The sequence below is a fragment of the Pyxicephalus adspersus genome, chromosome 4 (genome assembly GCF_032062135.1).
Source record: "Pyxicephalus adspersus chromosome 4, UCB_Pads_2.0, whole genome shotgun sequence".
In the NCBI taxonomy this organism is placed as follows: domain Eukaryota; kingdom Metazoa; phylum Chordata; class Amphibia; order Anura; family Pyxicephalidae; genus Pyxicephalus; species Pyxicephalus adspersus.
The window spans coordinates 63,346,541-63,354,263 of record NC_092861.1 but is presented as its reverse complement, the minus strand read 5'-3'; the positions used below and the strand labels follow the sequence as shown (position 1 = coordinate 63,354,263).

The 7,723-nt window shown below is 42.8% G+C and overlaps 1 protein-coding gene and 1 long non-coding RNA gene across 2 annotated transcripts in view; one reads left to right on the top strand and one right to left on the bottom strand.

The window, feature by feature from the left end:
- LOC140328673 (uncharacterized) overlaps positions 1-4,638 on the bottom strand; it is a 29,454-nt gene extending 24,816 nt beyond the window's left edge. Inside the window, exon 1 of the long non-coding RNA XR_011920327.1 lies at positions 4,232-4,638. This is a non-coding gene — a long non-coding RNA (uncharacterized lncRNA). The remainder of the gene's footprint in view (positions 1-4,231) is intronic.
- Positions 4,639-4,913: 275 nt separating this feature from the next.
- ELOVL5 (ELOVL fatty acid elongase 5) overlaps positions 4,914-7,723 on the top strand; it is a 39,271-nt gene continuing 36,461 nt past the window's right edge. Inside the window, exon 1 of the mRNA XM_072408445.1 lies at positions 4,914-5,042. The gene's annotated coding sequence lies outside the window, so the exon portion shown is untranslated. The remainder of the gene's footprint in view (positions 5,043-7,723) is intronic.

The following is a 7,723-nucleotide window of genomic DNA, read 5'->3' as shown; positions in this document are numbered from 1 at the left end:
AAAAAAAAATTTCATGAAAAACAGTGGATCACTTTTGGTACAGAAATCTAGACCTCAGTGTAACGCTCAGGTGGTTAAAGTCCAGCAATCATAACACTGGGGAAAGCATTTTTTTTTTTTGTTGAGTTAGATCTTACACTTGTTTTTTACTAATTAATTCACATCAAGTTTTTACGATACAGGGTACCCTCCATTTTTGTCAAAAAACAAATTTTACATTAAATAAAAATACAATTAAAAAAATAATGAAATAATAACTTGAATGTACTGTTTATTGAAAGTTCTATACAAAGGATTTATTGTTACTCTAGGACATTTTTTAACAGTAAAACATTTGAAAATTAATCGGGTTAGCAGTTAAGGTAGAAAATTATGCTTTTCCTGGAGTGTTCAATGTTAGGACAATCCCACCGGATGCTCCAACAATAGTCAACCATCATTTGTACATCCCATCAACCTGATACCGTCCTTCCATGACCTTCAAATCTTGGTGGAATTGATCACCTTGGTCATCACTGACTGCCCCAAGGTTTTCCAGGAAGTTAGAAAGATTGGTATGCAGAAAATGCACCATGATGCTCATATTGCAACCAAGCATTTTGTAGCTCTCCAAGAGTTTCTGGACGATTTGTGTAATTATTTGCTTGCGTGTTTCCAAGAAAGTCCTTGACAAATGGCTTTGAATGATAACCAAGTATTCTTTTAGACTTCTGACATTATCCTGATGAAATGTTCATCTCTGATGAGCTGCCGAATCCATCAAACACACCGGCCTTTATTTTTTCAAACTACAGGCTAGGTAATGCCAAAATGAGGTACTTGAAACAGTCTTGTTCAGTTGGCAAAGCTTTAATGAACTGCTTCATCAGACCCAGTTTCATGTGCAGAGCCGGGAATATAATATTCTTTTTATCAACAAGTGGTTCATGTAGAATGTTTAGATCACCTAGTTTTAGGGCAGATCTCGGAGGTCAATTCCTTTCCACACAATGCCTCTCATGAGCTCTGCTGTCCCACATGCACAGATAACAGGGATGCTTGGTCTATCTGCATTGTTGACCAAGAAGGAAGCATAGCATTTTAAGATCAACACAGATGACCCAATTGTGTTGGTGATATTGCAATAACTCAATGACCCTGTTGTGTTTATGTCTACATATTCTTCACAAAGAGAAACTGAATGGCCAATTGGGACTTACCCAAATAAAATTGCCATTGTGAAGGAGGACACACTTTAAGCTCTGCTTTGAGCTATTGATGAATAGTCACCATTTAGTTGAGATATAGATTAGAATTCCCAATTCCTCCAAAAACCAGGTATGTTATGGCAATACACAAAGCCACTGTCAGTTCTAAAGTACTGCAGAAATGCAATTTCTCTGGTTCGAAAGCACAATATATTTGTTCTGCTAGGAGTTCTGAAGCCTTCTTCGATAGTCCCAAATCACGTGCCAAATCACTCGATCAAATCCCCTACAAACTACTACAAGTCCTCCTCATTTTCAAACTCTTTAACATTGTTGTCACCTAGTTCATCACCATAATCATGTTCTTTAAGAGAGGGTAGTGTAACGAAAAACGGCATTGGGATTTCATCTGAATGAGCAACTGGGCGTATAGCCGATGGTAGACTAGGATACACTATGTTACATTTGTTTTTCTTATATCCTGGAGTTTTTACTATACAAAAATAATACAGTCACCAAAATGATCTCCTGGTTCTTGCCAAACCATAAGTATACCAAATGGCATCTTATCACGTGTTACCTTTGTCCACATCCATAAACCGTAAACACACCTTTTGCACACCTTTTTAGGGGCCCAAGACTTATCTTGATCACCAAGTTTACCTTTGAAACATGCCAAATAGGCTTGCTCTACAAATGTGCTGATGTTCGCCCTTTGACTGGGAATGGTGAAACTGCCACAGATATACCAGAATCAGGGTTGTTTAGGCACTGTGATATGGCAAAAGGGGACATCTTGGAGGGAAGATATATTCCTCTCCTATGGGGGAGATTAACCAGCAACAGGTCTGCTGAGATTGCAGACCTGGGTTTTGCATGTCACTCAGAAATGTTTTGATCCAGACCAGAGTTTGGTTTTGTCTGTCCATTAATTACTGCACAGCTGTGAGCAGCAGGTTAAAAGGGAAGGAGCGGAAAGAAGCACTTTCTGACCTGGGGCACAGGGAAACTGCTTGTGAGAGCCATTGTTGTACTACACGTGAGTAAAAGTTGCTGGAACATTTCTGTTGAGTTTGCTGGGTTAGCCACCAACTGGTAGAGAGGAATCTGCCTGCTGTTTAGTTAGTGCCTGACTCGCTAGAATTTATTTTTGTTTTGTTTTATCTTATGCAACCTTTTAATAAAACTGGCTGCGGGTCAGTTTCAACCTTATCTACTGTCTCCAGTGTGCTTCATACACCTCTCCTGCAGTCTGAGAGTACCTTTTACCCCAGAAAAACGAGTGTGGTATATACCATAGCACTTACGACGAGAAACAGCAGAACCAGAAAAGGAAATACATAAGTAGAAAAATAGATTTTTCTTATTCACTGCATAGAGCAGCGCACAACCTCTGACCACACTGTCTTGTGTGTAAATGAATGGCCTATACAAGTCCATGCTACAGTAATCACATTAATATAAGTGGTAGAGAGAAAAACTGACGTGATAGAAGAAAACTAACTGCACTTTCAGAATGGGCATACCTATTTTAGTGTAAATAAGCTTAAACATTTGTCAATAAAAAAATGTTCAAAATTGTTACCCAGTGAATTTGTTTTCCCAAAAGTAATAGGTAATTTATTTGGTAATTGATAAAAAGATTTCATATATAGCCTACATAATTATGTATATCAAATGTTTACACACAATTATGTATATCAAATATTACATTGTGGGGTTAAATCTTAAGAAACTTACATTTGAACAGGGTAGACTTTTTTGATGGGGTATGTTTTTTATGTTCTGACGATGGCCTATTGATGAAATTTTAGGGGGTGCTAGCCACAGGTGTCCCCCACATGCACCTTTAATTATGTTCACATGTATCCCTGGTTCCTGAGAAATTGGGGTCCAGGTGCTAGAGGCCTCCAGTAATGAGTAACAGGGTGGATTTTTTTGATTGGCAGTTTATGTTTTGATGGCCTAATGATGAAATCTTTAGTCACAGCTGTCCCCCACTTGCATCTACATTTTTGATTTTGTACATCACCCCGTCCCAGAGAATTTGGGGTTCAAAGTAGGGAAGTGGACAGGTTAGTGTAGAATGACATTTCTAGTTTTGTGACAGGTAGGTATAAATTTGAGATTCGCACCTCCTTGCTATGTAAGTCACCCCGGGGGTCCATAATTTGTATGTTTAATTTCGGGCTTCTAGACACACTTTTAAAATAGCAACCCTGACGTTCAATTTTAACTATTTTTATAAAATGTGGGGAGATGAAATTTGGGGTACTGCTAGCTATGAGTGTCCCGTGTATAACATACTGATTGGGAGATATAGAGGTTTGTAATGGGAGAGATGTAAGACTGCAGTACTTGACATGAGCATTCATTCACAAACACAGCTATGAAACGTTACTGGCGATGATGTAATTGTACACGACCCCTGGTAAACTTATTTCACAGGTAGATTTTTCCATTAGGACACCGGAAGGGGAATCCCCTCCCTAGCAGTGTCTACGGGAGGAAGCGGATCCCCTATTCCCCATATGTATTTATTACCCATCTTCAAATTCTGTACTCAGGCACACCTACATCCTACTGCTCTCTAACCAGTGGTGTAGTGGGGTGAGCATGGGTGGGAATGCCGTGTACCCACTTTTTTCAGGAATGGGCACTCTTTTTGGGGCACTCTCTTAATACCACTTTTATTTTGTAGAGTTATTTGGTAGTCCACGGCTCTGGGCGGTCCGGCCCCCGCAGGGTCAGGAGAAGGCCACAGCCCCAGATCACATCTCCCGTATATTGCAGGTGAGTGGGTTGCCTCTCTGAACACATCCTCAGACTCAGGCCTGTGATGGGAGAGTGGGCCATTTCTGGTATCATGACGTCACTCTGGGGGAAATTTCTTCCCCCTTGTGTGACACATAGGCAGGGGTGTAGTGGGGCAGGCACATGTACATAACAATGATGCGCATGCGTGATCGCCATGATTAGTACCGTGCCCCTTCTTTTTTTTATGCCTCAATGTTTCCTTACCAAGTTAAGGAAGATATACTCACCTAAATCCACCATTCCGATCCCTTGGCTGGAATCACACGACTGGCGCTTCAGGTGAGACTTTTCCTTGTGACACACCTCGCAAATTTTTTTTAGGAGTTACTAAAGGAAGGGGGATGTTCTTCTGGGTTATTTATTATAAAACCTGCCCTGGCCTTACTACTGACATATTAGGCTTTCTGCATCCGAGGCCTGGATAGCACAATGGGGGATGTATGGACCAATGGACTGGGAATTTAGCGACGCTCCACCAATCGCCACTGCTCCTCTACAAGTGACATTGTCAGTCTTCTCCCCGCCCCTCTCCATGGCAACAAGCTGTCATGTGCCAAGCTGACCGCTCCGAGCTGCCTGCGCTCACATGGGTCTGTAAGCAGCTGACACTTATAGGAAAAGTCAGGTCATTATAAATGGCCCCTCCTGTAATCACTGTACAGAAGGCTGGTAAAAAAAAAAGCCGGGAAAGTGATTCGTCCCAAGGTCAATGTGTGAGAAAAGTTCCCGGCTGTGGAGAGGGGTGATGGCGATGTAGAGAGGGGTGATAGTGATGATGCGCTCCGTCCCCTCCCGCCCGTAGTCCCCCACCATCCCTGTATCTTCTCTCCCCTCTTCTTCCTCCTCCTCATCAGGCGAGCCTCCTCACGCGTCCCCTGTCCCCGGCTGTGTGTGGCTGGGAGAGGCCGGGCTCCACCCAAGGGCGGGGCTACAGAGTAACACAGTGCCAGGCCGGGGAGGAGCAGAGGAAGAATCGGCGGCACTCAGCAGCCTCCTCCACACTCGTGCTGGGAAGCCAGGAGCGGGCCACACATAACGGTACCCATACTGCTCTCTACATGTGTGTGTATAGGGGCGGGCGACTGTCAGGGACAGCCATGGGGCTGTTGTAATGCTGGGGGTGATGCCGGCTGATCATGGAGGGGTGAGCGGATTCAGAGCGCTATGTGTGGGAAAGGAGTCGGGGTGGCAGTCCGGAGTGAGCTGAGGGAAGTGAGGGAGATGCCGGCCGGGTCACGTGCTGAGTGTGGGAGATGAGGCGGGAACCGCTCAGGCTATATATGGCCGGGGTGACTGAACCATTCGGGGTCCTCCCTCCACCTCCCTGCACACCCAGCACATAGCACTCATTTCCTCCGTTACTCCACAGCTGCCTCATGTCAGTGCCCGCTACCTGCCATTCACTATCTGTGTGACACCTTTATTTCTACTTCTGGAACCTTCTCTTGGTGCCTGACAACCCCAGTTCTATGGAAGTGGGGCAGCTGCCTCTGACCAGTAAGGAAGGGTATTGCCCATTATAAAGGGGGATTCTGGGAGATAGAGGCGGGTGGGGGTCACACACACAGCGGCATAGAGTCCTGGCCATGGAAGTCTTTGGAGATGCCATACATACATTCACTGAGGAATAAGAAGGGTCCAGATATACTGTTAGGTAGGGGTTAATAATAATCCTTCCCAGATATCCCAATGAAAATTACCAGGGAGCCTAAGGCTACCTGCACACATGCATTAATTATGGTTTGAAACGAACGATAAACAACCGATCGGCCGATAACCGTACAAAAAAAGTGCACGACAACTGCTCAGCAAGGAATGTCATTGGAAACGTACGACCTGATTGAGCGACGATCGTTTGCTATCTATTGTGTGTGTGATGGTGGATGGTTCTGCACTTTCTCATCACTTCCAGCATCGTTCAAACGATGGTATCTAGTGTGTGTACATCATTGGTGGATTATATTTGAATGATTGTATCGTTACAGCATCGTGAACTATACGATCGTTCAAAATAATCGATTGGTCGTTCGTTTTCTAATGAGAAATATTACACATGTGTACGTAGCCTAACACTTCTGTACAGGTGATGCAAGTTTGAGTTGGAGTTCCACTTTAAGCAGTGCCATGAAAGCTGGCATTTATTAGGATTGGTATGTGCAAGGTGTAATTCTGTGCATTTATCTCAGATCCCCACAGATACACCTAGAGATCGGTCATCATCTGTCAGATGGACGTGCAGAGGGGATTAAACATGCACACTATATAATGGGTTTAAAAGATCTGAAGTGTGTTTCAATCAAAGCATGGAAAGAAACTGAAATCTTAAAAAAACTAGGGCTGATCCTCTAATAATAATATTAGAACATTGATCAGGATTGTCTTTATTCTATTAAGTGCAGACGGGAGCGACGTGATGGGTAGCCACTAACTTTTAAGTGGAAGTGACAGCATCTTGATCAAATGTCTACTGAAATTTGTTATGTTTCAAGTGGTACAAGATGGTAAAATAATATTCTCTGATCCGTAGGTCATACATCCTTGGTATAGTATATTCCCAGCATGATTTACCAGTGTAGCTATAGGGAGTATTATTGCTCTCCATGGGCGTAATGCTAGCGTCCAGGAGATGTGATTAAACCATAACTGTGCCCATATACACAGCTGTTTCCTGGTAGAAGTAAGTAAATGGATCGAGGTAACCCATCACTAGGCCGACAGTTTGCATTAGAATCAGGAAGCAAGTCACTCTCTTTGTTACGTGGTGACTTGAACTGTTTTGTGTTTGTGGTTGAAATGTTCGAACAATAGGGTGTGTATAGTCAGAGTAGCTGGATTCTGTTCCGTGGTTTATGAGTAGGTTTGGATTTCCTTCCTCTATTTTGCTGAGCAGCAGCAGTCATTACCTTTCTTTTCATATCATTTTGTAATCTTTTTAGTAGATCTCCCTAGGATAACCTTCACTGTGAGTTACCAGAATATCCATCACGGCAAGCTTTGGTACTCTCATTTCATCTCGCCTCCATTAATGATCTCCAAGGCAATGTTTAGACCCAATCAGGCTTGGAGTGATTGTGCACACAAGTATGGTCCCGTGGATCATCACATCCCGACCCCCAGGGCAGGATATCATATACATGTCTGCTGAGACTGATGATCAGTATTTAGATTGTAATGACTGACCCAGCACTAATTTGTCAGCAGATATGCTTGTGAAAAATGAACCCTAATCCTCCAATAAACCTTTCTCTCGGTAATCTTGACCTCTATCCTACTTTTTAATGAAGTACCTTTTATCAGTTAATGATAATTAGACCATGAGGGAGAGTTCACAACACTTTTGCTCTTTGCACATTCTTTATATAGCCATGTCTCCTGCATGTTACTCTCACATCTATATTTGAGGCTGAAGTTTTAAATGAAATGCTAAAGGTTTATGTAAAGGTAAACTGCAACTTTTTTAAAACTTCTTGTTTCCTTACTGGTTGGTGTGACAGTGGTGTGTGAATCCAAAGACTGTCTGAACAGACCTCAAATCTTTTGGAAGATAAGTAAACAGTGTACATATATACATTTCAGTCGCCTGTAAAGTTTGTGCTTCACCATACAGAAGAGTAACTTGGGGGAATTTGCCAAATGTGTCTGTTGTGGATTGATTGACAATGACTTTAAGCCTAAAGCTATGTACACACTTCCAATTATTATCGTTGGAAAACGAACGA